This window comes from Cydia pomonella, chromosome 25 (assembly GCF_033807575.1).
Source record: "Cydia pomonella isolate Wapato2018A chromosome 25, ilCydPomo1, whole genome shotgun sequence".
Lineage (NCBI taxonomy): Eukaryota > Metazoa > Arthropoda > Insecta > Lepidoptera > Tortricidae > Cydia > Cydia pomonella.
The window spans coordinates 10,987,194-11,004,066 of NC_084727.1; the positions used below are offsets into that span (position 1 = coordinate 10,987,194).

Sequence of the window (16,873 nt, forward strand, 5' to 3'; positions counted from 1 at the left end):
CCGACCCTAACCCCACCCCCCTCGTTGAGCTCTGGCAACCTTACTCACCGGCAGGAACACAACACAACATGAGTAGAGATGACATTTATATAAGTTTATAATTTATATAGTAGTGTTTCTACTTGAAATAAAAACAAATTAAAATATTTACTGAGAATAATTTGTTTTAATACTTCTAATAATACCTGTGTATTTTAATATCTAAAACATATTTTCATTTCTTATGGTCTGAAAGTGACTCATTGTTTATCTACCTATATTACGTAGCAGGTTGAAAGTGATACGTTTCTGCACTAGGACATTTAACTTTCCAATTATCTTTTTCATTTTTGTATGATTAACAATGAAAATATGGTTCTAAATAATTGATTTTTTTGTATAATATCATTCTGATATTAAACTTCCGATTCCATATAACGATCTTTTTAATACCTAGATTGCTAACTGAAAGTAACCTTAAGAAAATAGTACATTGTGCAACGAAGGGGTAAGTGACATTTTGGATACGAGGGTGCTAATTACCGACAGCCACAGGCTCTGCTCGACGCAACGTTGGCGCAACTGCGCAGCGACGCCATTTTCCATAGCGCCGACTAGACGCCGACGCTCAAAAGACGCTAGTGTGAGGTGGCCCTTAAAGTTAACTTCGATTGAGTTTAGCGTGAAGTAATTATGAAAATGAGTAAAATTGTGCAAAAGTCAGGCGGAGCTGATGTGAGGAGGCGAGAAAGTAGGGGGGGGGGAGTTATGGAGGAGGGATGGTTACAGTTTTCTCATTAAAACTTTGTCATTTAACTGTACGGGGACTATTCTGTACAGCTACGAAATTGATTCTTGTGATGGTAGCACTCTTATCTTCTATCGTTTAAAGGCTACACTTATCTATAAATACAGTGAATCGTGGGCTAGAATGAAAGAGACTTATCTATAACGGCAACTTCTAGGGGCTTTAAGAAAGTTATAGTTCTGGTGCTGAGAGTTCAAACATGGGTGGTGCATGGGTGGGTGGGGTAAGCATAAATCCCACAGTAAGCTCAATAAGGCTTGTATTGAGGGTACTTAGACAACGATATATATAATATATAAATATGTACAAATACTTAAATACATAGAAAACACCCATGACTCAGGAACAAATATCGATGCTCATCATACGAATAAATGCCCTTACCAGGATTTGAACCCGGGACCATCGGCTTCATAGGCAGGATCACTACCCACTAGGCCAGACTGGTCGTCAAAAAAATAAATAATGGTACTAGTACTACCGTACAAAAATAACACTTCCTACAAAACCGAAGTTTGATAGCGATTCAGGGACGAATCGTACTGTCCCTTTCTTATGTATGGCTGTATCCCTTTCGGCCATTTAGGGTTGTCAAAATTCAAGTCATTAGTATAGGGACGTAACGTTGTGCCAACCCTAATAATTGCTCGGAGCAATGATGAGCCGAACGGCGCCGAGAAAAGCCGAAAGGAGTGTCGCCCCACTGGCAACGTTGCGACGTTGTATCGCGGGGCCAACACACATACCCACGATACGACGTCGTATGTGTGTTGGCCCTTTAACTACAATATCCTCTTAAGACGATATATCTTCGTATAAAGTTTATAATAAAATGGTTATTTACTCCTGAGTGAACACATGTAAAAATACTACTTACGTAGAAAAAAACAGATCAAACCATATTAACGTTATTCAAAAATTATTATTAAACTGATCACAAAGTTTATTCTACGTGAAGAAACAGCTCAAAATTTGCATCAAATTCATTTGTCACTCCTGTGGACAAAATGCAACTTTCTCATTAGTTTTTAAAGAATAAAGAAATCCTTTACGAGTCGGTGTGATGAAAAAATTAACAAGTCAGAGTCATTGATTTACACGCTAAATTACCGCTGGAAATGCCGCGTGTCGCAATAGCCCCCCGTGGGCCGAGGGGTGGAAATTAGTTCAATCTGCGAAATGGAGGACGCGATTAACATTAGTTGCTGTTTGTTCACCTCGTTAATGATTAAGGCATATTTATTAGGAAAACATATGTTTAATCAATGTTGGACTTATATTTTAATATATTTTTATCATTTCGAATTGGATACACACATACATGATAGATACTTTTTCGTGTCAAAAATTTAAAATGTGAACATTTTAATGAATGAATATGGGTATTTATTACAAATGAAATAGACAGCCAGACATTATTGCTTTTAAGAAATTGAAACACAGAAAAACTTGAGACAGTATAATTTCATAAAATATTGTTACATGTGTCGTAATATATCACGCATCTGACACAAAAAATAAACCTGAACACTTAATTTATTTCAGTGCAAACCGCACAAAGAAATCTGTAAAATTTATCTCCCATAACACTGCCTGGTTGACGCCAAGACAATAAATTAAGAAAAAGTGTTGAAGGAGTCAATTTACGTTCGAAATTCAAAATTTAAATCGGCTGGAATCTATTGGCGGCGCCGCGGCCAATGGGAGCGGAGGGAGGCGGCAAGAGGCAAACGTCAGATGGAAATTAAGTGTTTTTTTAAGGAGCTCGTTTCTCGCGTTTATGGCAGGGAAATGGGTATTTTATTCGGATTTACTGCGCATTTTCTTAGAATCTTGTTGAAGAAGTTACAGGTTTTGCTATGCATTTTAGGGTAACAAACACCGCACTGTTTATCGGTCCGTTCGCCTGTCGTCGGGCTGTATGTCAAGAACTGTAATATGTATATAAAAAACGTATACAGTGTGTATTTGTGATATAACCACAAACGTTAATTATACGTATGTTTTAGTGCTATAAAACAATTCTGAAAGATTTTTAAAATTTACAGAGCATAATTAATTTATGATTTATTTTCGAGCGGCAATTTATTTCGTAAGTATATCATGGTCACTTGTGAAAAATAGAAGTAGTATTTTTTTTATAAAACCTATAAAAGTGTGTTCATTATATTACAGCCTAAACTAATTACCCTTTGATTATGTCATATCAAAAATACACGCCTACTTACTTCTACATATTTATTCTTATAAACTCAAAAGCTATATGCATGCCAAGTTTCGTGCTTTCTGCCGGATGGGACCGCGGACCATAGTTGAGGCTAAGGAGCAGCACTATAAGTAGGGCTAGGAGAATAGCGCTCGTAGTAAAACGATACAGCGGTTACATTGTATCTCCAAACTATTTTACCTCAGTGAAGCTTTTAACATTGCTACGCCGTAGCACGTAGGTCAAGGTATTAAATATCGATACAGACAAAGTGACAAAAATATGTACACACTACCCTAATATATAAGCAAAAAGGTCGTGTATACATATTTTTGGCACTAGGTAGACCACCCCGCTGATCCCGTGTCTTTTTAACCTATATATATCAAATCTAATTTGTTAAGCACAAATAACACAATGCAAAATAACAAAACTATGATTATTGCGTCACTAACTATATATTAGACAAATCCTGTTAAACAAGTATTTACCATCAGTTTTTAATCGCTGGCAACATTTTACCATAAACAAGAGCCAAAGAGCTGCTTAACTTTAATTTTTCATTGATATTTGTTAGTTTGAAAATTAATTACGCCATGCATCCCACGACTGGAGCACAAAACCATAGTTTTAATTGGTTAATAATATTGAAACCAATTGAAGTATCTTTCATGAAATACATAGAAAACATGAAGGACGAATCGGACATTTAACTTTTAAAGCATCGATAGAAGTTTTACAGATGTCGGTGAAATATCAAAAATACTCCAAATTTTCTCTTAAATGTCCCATGATTGGTGCCATTAATATATCTAATATTACACCGAAAATGTTAAGCCTTAGATAAAGCAATATGCTTCCCAACGTCAAATAATTCTATCCTATTCTGCTATGTTTTTAAAAACTACCTTAATAGAATGTGCTTTCGGTTTAAAATTCGATGAATAAAGTACATAAATAATTCCTCATATCATTGCAAAGTATTGCTATTATTGTGTCGAACAGTTTTTTTGACAATTCATGAACAATCAGGCAATATTAGCTCCTAATTCAACGGGATAAAGTCCATCACAAATTTATTGTGCATTATTGTATTTCTCACAATGGGTGCTTGTTCAAACTCAAAACATGAACATCTAAAATTGAAGTTGTATATGTGTTAATTGTGAGTATACTTATTAATTTTATCATCTTACAAGTAAGCACCATACACGTACCGAGAAATTATTCCAGTCTATTCTTCCCATCACGTTTATGAGAAAAACGTTTAGGCGTGGAAAATAGGTAGTTATCAATAATGAACAACGTAAGCTTTCCATAAAAGCTAACGCGGTAACGTGTGACAGCGACAGCGTATAAGCGCGAACGAGATGAAAGCTCCCTGTCAGTCAACCGCCGACCGCGCGCCAGGCGACACGGGCTTTCTCTTTAATTAATTAACCTATAAAATAATCGTTTTGAAACGCACCCTTTTGTCTATGTTTAAAATGTGACGCGTTTGAATTTTGAAATTGTGAGTGTAGTGATGTGCTGAGTCGATGTTTTGGTGCGAGTGTGATGATCGGGGATGATTGCGAGTGCCGGACTTTTTCAGCGCTTATTGGATTCCTATAAGGTAATAACAAGTTTTTTTATAGATTTTTTAATACTGCGATTATGAAGAATAAAGTGTTTCGAACATGTCTACTGTAAATGCATAATAGGGATGTTTCCTGTATTTAAAAAAAATATTTCAAGACATGCACGATATAAAACCAAATAATTATTAGAAAAACATAGATATCAGGTATATTTTGCCACAACTTCAATTGAATAAAAGTGTTTTGACCGTGACGTCACTACATATAGCAGTTTCTTTATATAGCTAAATTCCATATTGTTAAATTGTTTTGACAGTATTCGTAAAAAATCTAATTTGACTAATCATAGGTGAATACCCTGTTAAACAAATCAGTTTTTTTTAATTGCCTACCAAGCCAAGCCAAATGAAATTATAAGATTCTATTGATATATAATTGTTTATTTGAAAATGTAACTGATATACTGTAAACGTTATTGTGCAATTAAACAATTCGTTTGTTTGAAATAATATCCTAACTGAAATGGAATGGATTATATGGATTATTAATAGATTATATAAAATGTAAAGCGCTTAGATGTATTAATAGGAAGAATATGAAACCAGATTATGGAGAGATGGGTATACTAAAACTTAGTACTAAACTTAGTTATTTGACGACCGGTCTGGCCTCGTGGGTAGTGACCCTGCCTATAAAGCCGATGGTTCCGGGTTCAAATCCCGATAAGGGCATTTATTTGTGTGATGAGCACGGATATTTGTTCCTAAGTCATGGGTGTTTTCCATGTATTTAAGAATTTATGAATATTTATAAATTATATATATCGTTGTCTAAGTACCCTCAACACAAGCCTTATTGAGCTTACTGTGGGACTTAGTTAATTTGTGTAATAATGTCCTATAATATTTATTTATTATTTGAATTTTAAAAGTAATGTAGCTAACAAAATATATTACAAGACAACAAAATTCCTTACATCATAGCCTTTTACCGTTATCCATAATAGGTTATCTACAAGAGATCGCTTTTTAGCTATAATACTTTAATGCTTGTGTTTGGATTTTTGCTACCTTCCTACCTATGTGATTTACAATAAAGAATTGTAGCCTAGTCTGCACGAGATGATGATGATGATTAATAAAAACTGTCCTATGTCCTTCCTCGGGCCTCAAACTATCTCCATGCCAAATTTCATCTAAATCGGTTCAGCGGTAAATTGCTGATTTACGTTTAAAAGCGAAAAGAGCTATCAGACAGACAGAGTTACTTTCGCATTAATAATATGAATACGGATTGTATTTTAAATACCTACTAGACAAATTTTTTATTAGCAGATACGTCTGCGAGCGATTACTTAATTTTTTTATGTTATTAAAGGAAAAATGGAATGGAGGCTTCTTCTATTGGATTGCAGAAGTGGCGGGTTCTGCCAGAATTTAAAATATATAAAGTGTGTTATGTAAAGTTTTTGATTATGTTGTTACGCCACTGAACGGGTTTCACAATTTTGCAATTCGTACCGGCAAGTAATATATTCTTAGAATGTGTTCGTAATAAATTATTAACAAAGCAATACGAAACCGTACTTGTTTACTATTGTAACTACATATCAACAGTGTAAGTTTTAAATTATAAATCCGAGAAATATGTGTTTCTTGGTTGAGTTTATGATTTATTTACTCTTTATTGCATAGAAGAAAATACGATCGTACGAAATGCGGACATTCTCTACCAGTCAACCTTCGGGCAAAGCAGATAGTTCGTAGGCGACATCATGTTAACAAAACATAGTAGGTGCTTTACACAATTCATACATCCAAATATTTACAAGTAATATAAATAATACATAGGCGTCTCTAGTATATTTAAAACCATAAAAGCAGTAGGTTAAATATTTTATACGTATAAAACGAAATATGAAAAATAGTGAAAATGAAAAGAGCCGCGACTGTCGCGAGGAACGCGGGTTGTATGAAAGTTATTTGTCTTGAATATTTACTAGTCTCTAATTTTAATATTAAATCATCACTTCAAAGTCTGATCCATCAGCCAACAGTATGAAACGACTGATATTTGCATTTTTTTTTTACTTTATTAGGTACATTAAACAGATATCGTAGAATATCATGAGAAACATACAATTGCATATTATGGCTTAAAAACTAGCACGAGATTCAAAACAAGTGTACATAGCTTGCTTTACAAGTGAAGTAAGCGCAAATGTTACAAATCATTTTTTTACTAACAATACTACACTAGTAATACCAAAGAGAATTTGAAATATTTATTTTCTATTGTCAAAGAAAACCTTGTACATAGCTATGTACATTTACTGTCATCTTTTGACACATGGTTAAAACTTTTAGAACGCCATTAGACTTTGACTCTTATTCTATCACTGATATGTGTTAAACACCAGGCACACCCTAATCTCTCGAAACGATGTCGCCATACCTTTGGCCTTTGATCTATTAGATGGCGCCACTTTTTAGTATTTAAAATTTTTTACACATATCATTAAACAATAAGGATCAAAGTCAAATGGCGTTCTAAAAGTTTTAATCGTGTGTCGAAAGATGGCAGTAAATGTACTGTGGCTACAAAGTTTTCTTTGACAATACACCTCTATTTCAAATTCACATCGATAATACTAGTATATGGGAAAAATATCGATACCTGTGTTTATCGATTAAAGAACTCCTTACCTATTATAAAACTTTGCCCCTTACAATCCGATGTATTAGTACATAGCTACCTATTTAGGTGTATAACCGATTGTCAAATCAACGTAGCACCAACAAGCAACGTTAACGGCCGGCGGATCGTTAACCCGAAGTATTAACGTTTGGACTCGTGGGACGGCGACTTGTAGCAATTGTGCGTGGAATCAACACTCGTAATGTAACATCAACATCACACCCACACTCACACGAACCTAGCCCATTTAAATTTTTTAAAAAGAAATTCTGAAATAACTATTATTATATATTTTTTAATTTCTCCCCTATTACCTACATTAAACGTAAGAGTTCATGTAATACTGATTTTGCTCTGAAGAATGGTAAATAGAATTTTTCTACTCGTCGACTGTAGTGGTTGAATTAAGATTTCGTATTCCAAACTATAATTGCGTACTTTTCATGTATGGGCTCCCACTCAACTATAAAATTCCTTTCGATACGCTGTAGTCAACTATAAAAAAAAAATACCAATCACGTGCCGCCGCGCTCCCATAGAAAAGACTATGCGGGCGCGGGGCGCGGGGTGCGGGGCGCGGAGCGGGAGTCGCGCGTTGATCTTGAGATTCTTACCAATTTTCATAAATTATTTAGGTTTTATAGTAAAAACAGTATTAAGTATTTTAGATGACACATAGAAAAAGGATTGTATACTATTTTATTATATTATAATCAAGCTTTTCAATCTCGTACCATACTTAGGCAACCCAGCAAGCTTCGTTGCTTAAACAAGGTACTCGACTGAAAAGCTCTCTATTATAAAATAGTACATTACGATACAAGTGCGAAAAATAGGAAATTCGAAACGAGTGGCGATAAATTAAAACACGACCGAAGGGAGTGTTTTAAATCGACACGAGTTGCGAATTACCTATTCGCACATGTATCGTACAACGTTTTACAGTACATATGGCCCTTTAAATGTTCGACACAGTAACATAATATGCTACTTCTCGCACTAGTGCTATAAAGTAGCCCCATATGTACTGTAATAAATTTTATATTGAGTGAATGGACATTGCCTATTATTTAAAATTCTAAAATTGACATTTGATATAATTTATAACTCGTTTTCTATTAATACATTCATACCAATAGTGCCTACTTATGTAACAAATGAAATATCTTTGTATAATATGACATTTTATTCTGATTTAATAATGATATCTCATTTACTTAATACATGTTAGACACTAAGTAATGTAATGTCATTTAGCACGTAAGATTGAATGAAAAAAAAAAATGAAATGAAAATATAAAATAAATGAAATATACCAAACCATTTTATCATAAACTATAACAAAAAATTCGAATCTAATATTAGGTACTTTAATACAGTAATACTATTCACTATAGTACTTTCTGGGAACTGTTTTATTACCTATCAACCTATCATCCCAATAAAAGGGTTGCGTGTGCTTCTAGATACTTACAGAAATGGGTGATCAAACTATAAAACAAAGCATAAGAACATTAGTTTGGTAATTCGCTTTATGGTTATTTTCTGAAGGGCTGGGAGACCGAAATTCGCAAATTGCGGGGAACTTTCTCTTTTACTCCAATAAAAAAGGCCCCCAGTTCGCCTATCCAAGATGGCTATCGTTGATAGAAAACGCTAAAATTTTAATAACGAATGGAAATAGCCAAGTGAATATTGCGTAGCATGTCCTCGTGGTACTCTTTTTTTCGTTCGGCGTTTGTCAATGTACTATTGTAATCTTGGCTAGGCCCCTTTTATAATATTGCAATTTGCGATACATTGCGGCATTTGATTGATCGATTGAATTCGTTGGTCTAAAATTGGCCCTACTTAAGAGGGAAGAATAACTTTGCGATCCTAACAAAATAACGGTACTTTTTCTATGAAATTCCATTTCGGGAGAAAACGGTTTCCACTAACTAAATCTTAACAAATCACTTTGATTTCGATGTTGATAGCTTCAGAATAATATATTCTAGGTTTATAGGTTCGCTTTCATGAAAAAAAAATCTTTTTTGCTAATATTGAAAAAAAAAAGGAAAACCCTTAAACCTAGTTTTTCATTATGTCAATAACATACTAAAAATTATGGAGAACGGAAAATATTTAAACGTGGAAAAACATTTTCTCTCTTTGTATGGAAGTGGTATATTTTCCCTCTTAACTAGCAATTGTCAAAAATCGCATGCCATTTGTTGCAAAGTCTGTAGGAGCCTTTATATGTAACGTTCATGTCTATGCTAATAAGATATTTGGCCGTTGTCTAAATAGAGAAGCAATAGAGAAAACGAATGTGTTGCAATTCTTCCGTAAAAGAATAAATACCTATAAATACCTCGCGCAACGCGATAACAAACAACGTAGTGTTAAATATATCGTCTTAATCCAAACTAATTTTTTTGATAAATGGGTCTAAATTATTTTTGTTGTTTTGTTTCTGACCATTCTGTTACGCTTCTATTTTGTTTTTTATTGATAAAATAAAATGACATATAATTCTCTCCAGCTGTACATTATAATTCTCTTGAGAAAAAAATTTAAGTAACTAAATTTCATCCCAAACAAAAAGCTCCACTCCGTCACATTTTTTGTCACATGAAAAACAAGACAACGAAATAATTTTGAACCAAACTCTTATTTTTAAATTTCACTGTTTTTTTTTGCATGAAAAATATGTTTGTCCTTGATTGAGCGGCGCAATTAACACAATCCGTCACCCCGACCGCATCTCACGCTTATCGATACCAAATAAAAGTATCGATACCTTTATTCATGCTCCGCGCAGCAATAAAATTTTAAAAATGGAACACGCAATCCGTCGGGCCCGAACAGGCGCAACGTCAAAACAGTTTCGTATTTCGAACGTAAAAAATTAAAAACAAACCTTTGTTCGCTCAGAACGATTTCCAATTTGAATTATCGCTTTTGTTCTTTGTTTTAAATGTGGCCGTTAATAAAAGACGGTGTCGGTTGGCATTTTGTTATTTTATTTATTGCTATGGGTAGTTAACACGTCTAATGACTGTAGGTTTCATTAAGCTCTGTAAAACTTATAAAGTACTTCTCGCGAATGATATAGCCGGTCAATCAACTTTGTCAGTAGAAAAAGGCGTGAAATTATAATTTTATATGGAATAACCCTTCGCGCTTACATTTTTTAATTTTGCCGCTTTTTTTCTACTGACGGAAATGGCTTGACAGACTTTATCCCCGTGTTAGTTCATTATTGTATGGAGTAGCAGTCATTTTAAATGTTTGTAGTCATTTTTTGAAGTTTAGTTTATCAATTTATTTAAAAATATATGATTTAAGTAATAAAAATACGGATAGAGTCAGACCAAAATAAGTTGGCAGTGATTTTGACAGCCCAGACAGTTCATGTGTTATTTTAAAGGGACTCCCTCTAGTCGCATAACAACTTTTAATTGTCATAACACTTTATGCATAAAATTGTGAGTCATAAAAATCATTAGTCATATTTTTCCTGAGCATAACTGGATTTTTGTCATAAATGAGTTATGTCATAATTTTTAGTCATAATTTTAATTCGCAAAAAATGTGAGGCTTTGTTCGTTAGGTATGCAAAAAAAAAAGTTAACTTCTATGTAGGTATGTCATCAAATATTATGACTAAAAACGTATGACACAATATAATATGACTTTTCATTTGCATGCGCAATGATGATAATGACACAAGTTGTTATGCGTATCCAATGCCGGATTTAGAGGTCTGGAGGCCTCGGGAAATAAAGGAGTGGAGGCCCCCTGGCCCCAAATTTTTTCCAAAATAAAATGGTAAATTTTTCGAAGTCTCTATCGTGGGGGCCCTCTTTTGTGGAGGCCCAGGGCTGTAGCCCCGGTTGCCCTCCCCTAAATCCGACCCTCTGCGTATCAAAAATATGACTTAAATTTTTATGCAACCCAATATGGACCCCAGTTTAAATGTCAATCTTCTGTAAAATTATAAATGATAAAATATAGACTTTAAAACGTATTTCTTCAATAGTAATTAAATGTCGGGCACAATAAAAATAAACTAACTTATCTATTAAATAAAACTAAATTAAAACTAAAAACTAATACTAAATAAAATTAAAATACGTCTAAAAAATTTGGCGCCTTTGGCATGGTGCCGAGGATGCTGGCAGCATTTCCCCGCTGTATAGCGATGCTGATACGTTGTGCGAGAAAGCTGCCAGCTCTTCAGTCACTTTAATTAGGTATATTAAGCCCAACCAAAAGAGACTTAAAGGAACTGCCATAGGAACCGTCATTCCTCGCTACATGTATACGTAAATAACCTTCCTTTATTAAAAATATATACCTATTTATTTTCTTTGCAAACATTATTAGGTTATTAAAGTTATTTATAATCGTTTTTGAACATAGTATTAATATTTTTTTAATTATAGATATTTTTTGTTTTAATGTATCATGCGTAGTATGCTACAGTCACTTATACTATTAGTTTAGCACTCGCACACATTTAGAGGTGCTAAGCTAATAGTTTTGCTGACTGTACATTAAGTTACGAAATATAGAACAGTACATTAAATGAATGCAATAAAAACGTTTAAAGAAAAAAACAATCAAATGCACTTTTGCACAAAATAAATTCGAGTCAGTTATTAGATCAAGAATTGTATATAATTATTAAATACAGTAAAGTCTCGGTGATCCGGCACCTCGTTGGACCGGCACACACAGTAATCCGGCACGGGGGATTATACGTGTATTCGGTGCAAATAAATTCTTTTTTGAATCTTTGAATCGAAATTAGGGGTGCAAGCGATCATTCTATTACCAAATTTACTATGTGCGTCTATATTATCATTATCACTCTTGAATATCTTTATGAATGCCTAAAATACAGATAACAGTACAATTTCCTTTGAATTTAGAATATTAGTATAGTGTATTGTTTCGACATACTATAAAAAAAACAAATCAATATAATAAGCAGATTTGTTCTAACTTCCAGTAAGATTGCCATCAATCACTAATTAGAAAAATTGATTCCTGGTCACCGATTAAATTTCATCGTGTATAGCCATATTATGTACTATGTACATAGCTTCACGCGGGTTCTAACCCCGGCTCGTACCAATGAGTTTTTCGGAACTTATGTACGAAATATCATTTGATATTTACTAGTCGCTTTTCGGTGAAGGAAAACATTGTGAGGAAACCGGACTAATCCCAACAAGGCCTAGTTTACCCTCTGGGTTGGAAGGTCAGATGGCAGTCGCTTTCGTAAAAACTAGTGCCTACGCCAAATCTTGGGATTAGTTGTCAAGCGGACCCCAGGCTCCCATGAGCCGTGGCAAAATGCCGGGACAACGCGAGGAAGAAGAAGTACATAGCTTCACTTAAGTTTATGAAATTCAACCTAAGAAAAACACCTTTAAAAGAAACCTAATCCTCTCCGCTCCGCTCGACACCCGAGCGCTGTCACTTCAACGGCCCCTTAAAATACCTTTTAAAAAACGAACATCAATTAAATCGACAAACAACGAAAATGCAGCGTAAACACAACCCTAGAGCCCTCAAATCCGAGGGGGAAGCGGAGATAGGGCACGTTCCAGCGGCGGCTCTGATTGGTCGAGCCGTGAGCTCCGCGCCCCGCTGCTGACCAATCGGCGCGCGCCACCCTGGGGTGCGAGTTTGAAAATGTTTGTCATTTTAATTTTTAAAGGTGTTCTTTTTATGACAGGTTATGCTGGGGACACACTGCGTCTTACGCGAGTTATGAACGGGCAGATTTGTAATTTGTTATCTATTTCTTATTCGTCAGAATTCGATAAAATATAATTTGGTGGATAGGTTTCCTTTTTCTGTACCTACAAGCGCTATTTCATATTATGTCCTAAAGAATCTTCGACTGAGTTACTAAGTTTCCAGAAAGAAAAATAATGCGACAGCAGCGCCACCTACCGGGTCCAATAGTGTTTCCGAGCCATCCAGGAACCCGTTGAAATATACACACAAAATTTCATCTAAATCGGTTCAAATCAAATTTGATGATATACCGATAGCAGCGCCACCTACCGGGTCCAATTGTTTTTTTCAAACCATCCATATATACTAAAACCTTTTCCAGAAAGTAACAATCACTTTTCTGAAAACCGCATCAAAATTTGTTCAGCCAATCGCGAGATAATTGCGGACAAACATACATACATACAAAATTCATACGGGTCATGCTGAGAACCTTCTTTTTTTAAGGCGGTTAAAAATACTTTTTTACCCTAAGCTCTCAAGAAAATATGCTAAACACCTACAAAATAAAGTCTAAAATTACAATAGTTCTAGCTGTTTTATAGTCTGTATCTTTAGGTATTTAAATAAAGGTAAACACACAATTTGTACATTTTCGGGTAGTTTTAATATTTATTGGTTAACCAACCAAATACAAAACCGCCTGGATCTGTCACTGAACGACCTGACTTTAAACCTACATTATTTGATCATGTAATGTTTTCATCTACCCTCAGCTGCCTTAAGGAGCCATTTGAGGGTAGATTTTGTTTACCTTTTTTTAAATATCTAAAGATACAGACTATACCTAGTCATCGGCACGCGCTTTAGTGGTCTTATAACTTATAATTGCATGGTATTTACTAATATTTTTCTGGCGGGGTTTTGGTTAATGTCCGACCAAACCGGATTTTTTCCCGAAATCTGCCGAAACCGAAACCGTAACTTCGGTCGGACACAACCGAAAATTAAGATCTTATGTGTTTCGGCACAGCCTAAAGTTTCGGCAGTTTTGGCCGAAACCGAAATTTCAGCCGAAACACGATTTTTATGTCGAAACCGAAACTTATTTTTATTTAATTTTCTTTGGATTGCCAAGCCACTGGCTGTAGACAGAAGGAACCCACCATCAAATATAATGGCACTACCAGCAGGATTTGATGGATCAGACACTGGTGAAAAGGCGTTTTCGGGTTTTAACATGATATACCAAAAATAATTAAATTCAAAATGGCGGCCTTGTTTACAACTTTGACTACGAATTCATATTAAGGTACCTTTTTGATCTATTAAGTTTCATCATGATTAGAGCAAATTTTCCGTCGGACGTACCGTTTTCGAGCTACTAGCAAAAAATTGAAAAAGAGCAAAAATATTTGCAAAGCTCCTGGACCAAGTCAAGGCATTAGAACGATTTCCAGGTTGCTGGGAATTAATTCTTCGAATAAATCTAATTTAATTAGCCTATAAAGAAAGTATTGGATAATTAAACTAAAACGGTCGAAAAATCAAAGCTCAGTTCCGGTTTCATTTTCGGTTTATAACTTGTAAACCAATTCATAATAAATAGAACACGATGTAAAATATTAATAAGTATCATTGCATTTTATTCGGCGTCATAACTGTCATAAGCCTTAGGTACCTATGTAATTTTTTACCCTATTGCTGTAAATACAATACCGAATGGGCAAGTTTAAAACAACACTGCTTTTTAAAATTTATTGTCGACTAGAGTCCAACAAAGATAGCTCTGCATGGCATTTGCAATGACAACGTGTGGCCATGTCACCATTTATGTCGAAGCTCTATGATAATTATGACGTTTAGGTATAATGACATCTGCTCACTTTGTTTATTGAAGTCGATGCAAAGTTAGCTTCGACGGATTGTACCTATCTATTTGCCAATTCGATTATTTTGCTCTTCTGTGAATATTGGTTTACTGCCTTGCTTGTATTACCGTTAAATCATCTCGAAATATTTTAACAACCTCCTGCCATAGTATATTAGATGGATAAATATCAATAAAGTTGCATTTCACGATATAAAATCTGTAATTTATTAAACAAAAACGTTTATTTAATGCTTGTGATGATCATGAATTTCGGCGTGACGCGCGCGGGTAGACATTTGCAATCGATGTCAGGTGCGGGGCGGTGGGCGCGGCCCTGGCTCCGCCCCGCGTTTAAAAAGTAACCTGGCCTTGTCTATGCGCGGTCGTGCGGTGTGGATACCGCTTAATGCTTTTGAAACATTTTTTTTTTGAATTTGTCATCAAAAGATTTAGTTTTTTTTAATACGTTTATTTGTAAACACGGGTACATAATAGGTCTTATAATTATAGTAGCGTATCACCATGTTTTGCCATCAGGCATATACGATGTCATAGTCTATTTATTTTTGATAATCTCATAACTAGACAACTAGGTCTTAAACAATTATCTTAAAAAATATCGCTCTATAAAGTAATATCAAGAACTTGTAAATGTAAAGGGATTAATTAAGCAATAAACATTACTGACATATTGATTCAACTTCACAGACACAGACACTTTCTTTTTAATTATTAATAATTATTATTTGTATCGCAATTTAAAAAATATAAAATATCCATCAAGAGCATCTGTTACATTCTACTACAGTATTTAGGGTGTCTAAATTAAAAACTGAAGGCGTAAAAATCAAACCAAAATTTCAATTTTAGAGCGCATCACATTTACCATAATGAAATAATTACGAGCACAGATAAAGCCAGTTTATTTTTTAATCTTCGTCATGCTGCGATCGTAAAAGCGCACAATGCCGTGCGTGCGGCTGAATAATGCGCCGTAGCCTCGTGACGTGTGCGCAAAAAAATAGAGTTTCGACTTCTTGATAACAATGTGATAGCAACAGCTATCAACAGCCAAAGAAAATTTTCAAAAATCCTAAAGTTCCCATGGAATGTTCTCGGGATTTTTTTGTGCAAAATTCAAAAATGTATTCTGCAAGTAGGCCTCAAGGGCTCTTTTACAAGTCAATACAACATTTATAGTAACATCATTGATCATATAGTGACATGAAAAATACATAACAACATTTATAAATACAACAGCCAATACCTGGGTAAACATTACATCATAATAATCTTAAAATAAATAATTACTACAATACAATAGAGATGTATAGTCTCTATGGTTAAAAACACATTAAATCTGGAGATGTAAAAGGTCCCCAATGTCAGAGTACTAATACTAATAAAACCTAGTTTATTGACAAACCTTCATACAGAGATAGCTTCGGTTTTTATGACAATTGAAATAGACTAATCAGCGACGTAAATGTTAACTGAAATAGTCATCAATAGTTAAGAGGGAAGAATAGCTTTGCGATCCTAACCGTACGTTTTTGACTTTTTGATGAAATTTACATTTCGGAAGAAAACGGTTTCCACTAACTAAATCTTAACAAATCACTTTGATTTTGATGTCGATCGCTTTAGCATAATATATTCTAGGTTTATAGATTTCGCTTAAAAAAAAAGATATATATATATATATATATATATAAATATATAAACAATGTAATGTGTTTATAAAACAAACATATGTATAAAATGTGATTAAAACCGGATCCCTTTGTTTGACATAATTACTGAAAGTTATAATGTAATGATTGTCAGATTATCGTTAGTCATAATTCTGAAAAGGTTTTTTTCAGGAATTTCCTTAGGTTATACCTGTAGGTTAGGTTAGGTTAGGTTTGTTGTATGGTAATCCTGAAAAATTACGCGTTTTTGAGAATAACCAGATTATGACTAACTAAAATGCGGACAAACAATACATT

At 34.4% G+C, this 16,873-nt stretch overlaps 1 protein-coding gene across 1 annotated transcript in view; it reads left to right on the forward strand.

Moving 5' to 3' along the window:
- The first annotated feature begins 4,273 nt into the window (after window positions 1-4,273).
- Window positions 4,274-16,873, forward strand: part of LOC133531592 (single-minded homolog 1) — a 97,439-nt gene continuing 84,839 nt past the window's right edge. Inside the window, exon 1 of the mRNA XM_061869900.1 lies at window positions 4,274-4,608. The gene's annotated coding sequence lies outside the window, so the exon portion shown is untranslated. The remainder of the gene's footprint in view (window positions 4,609-16,873) is intronic.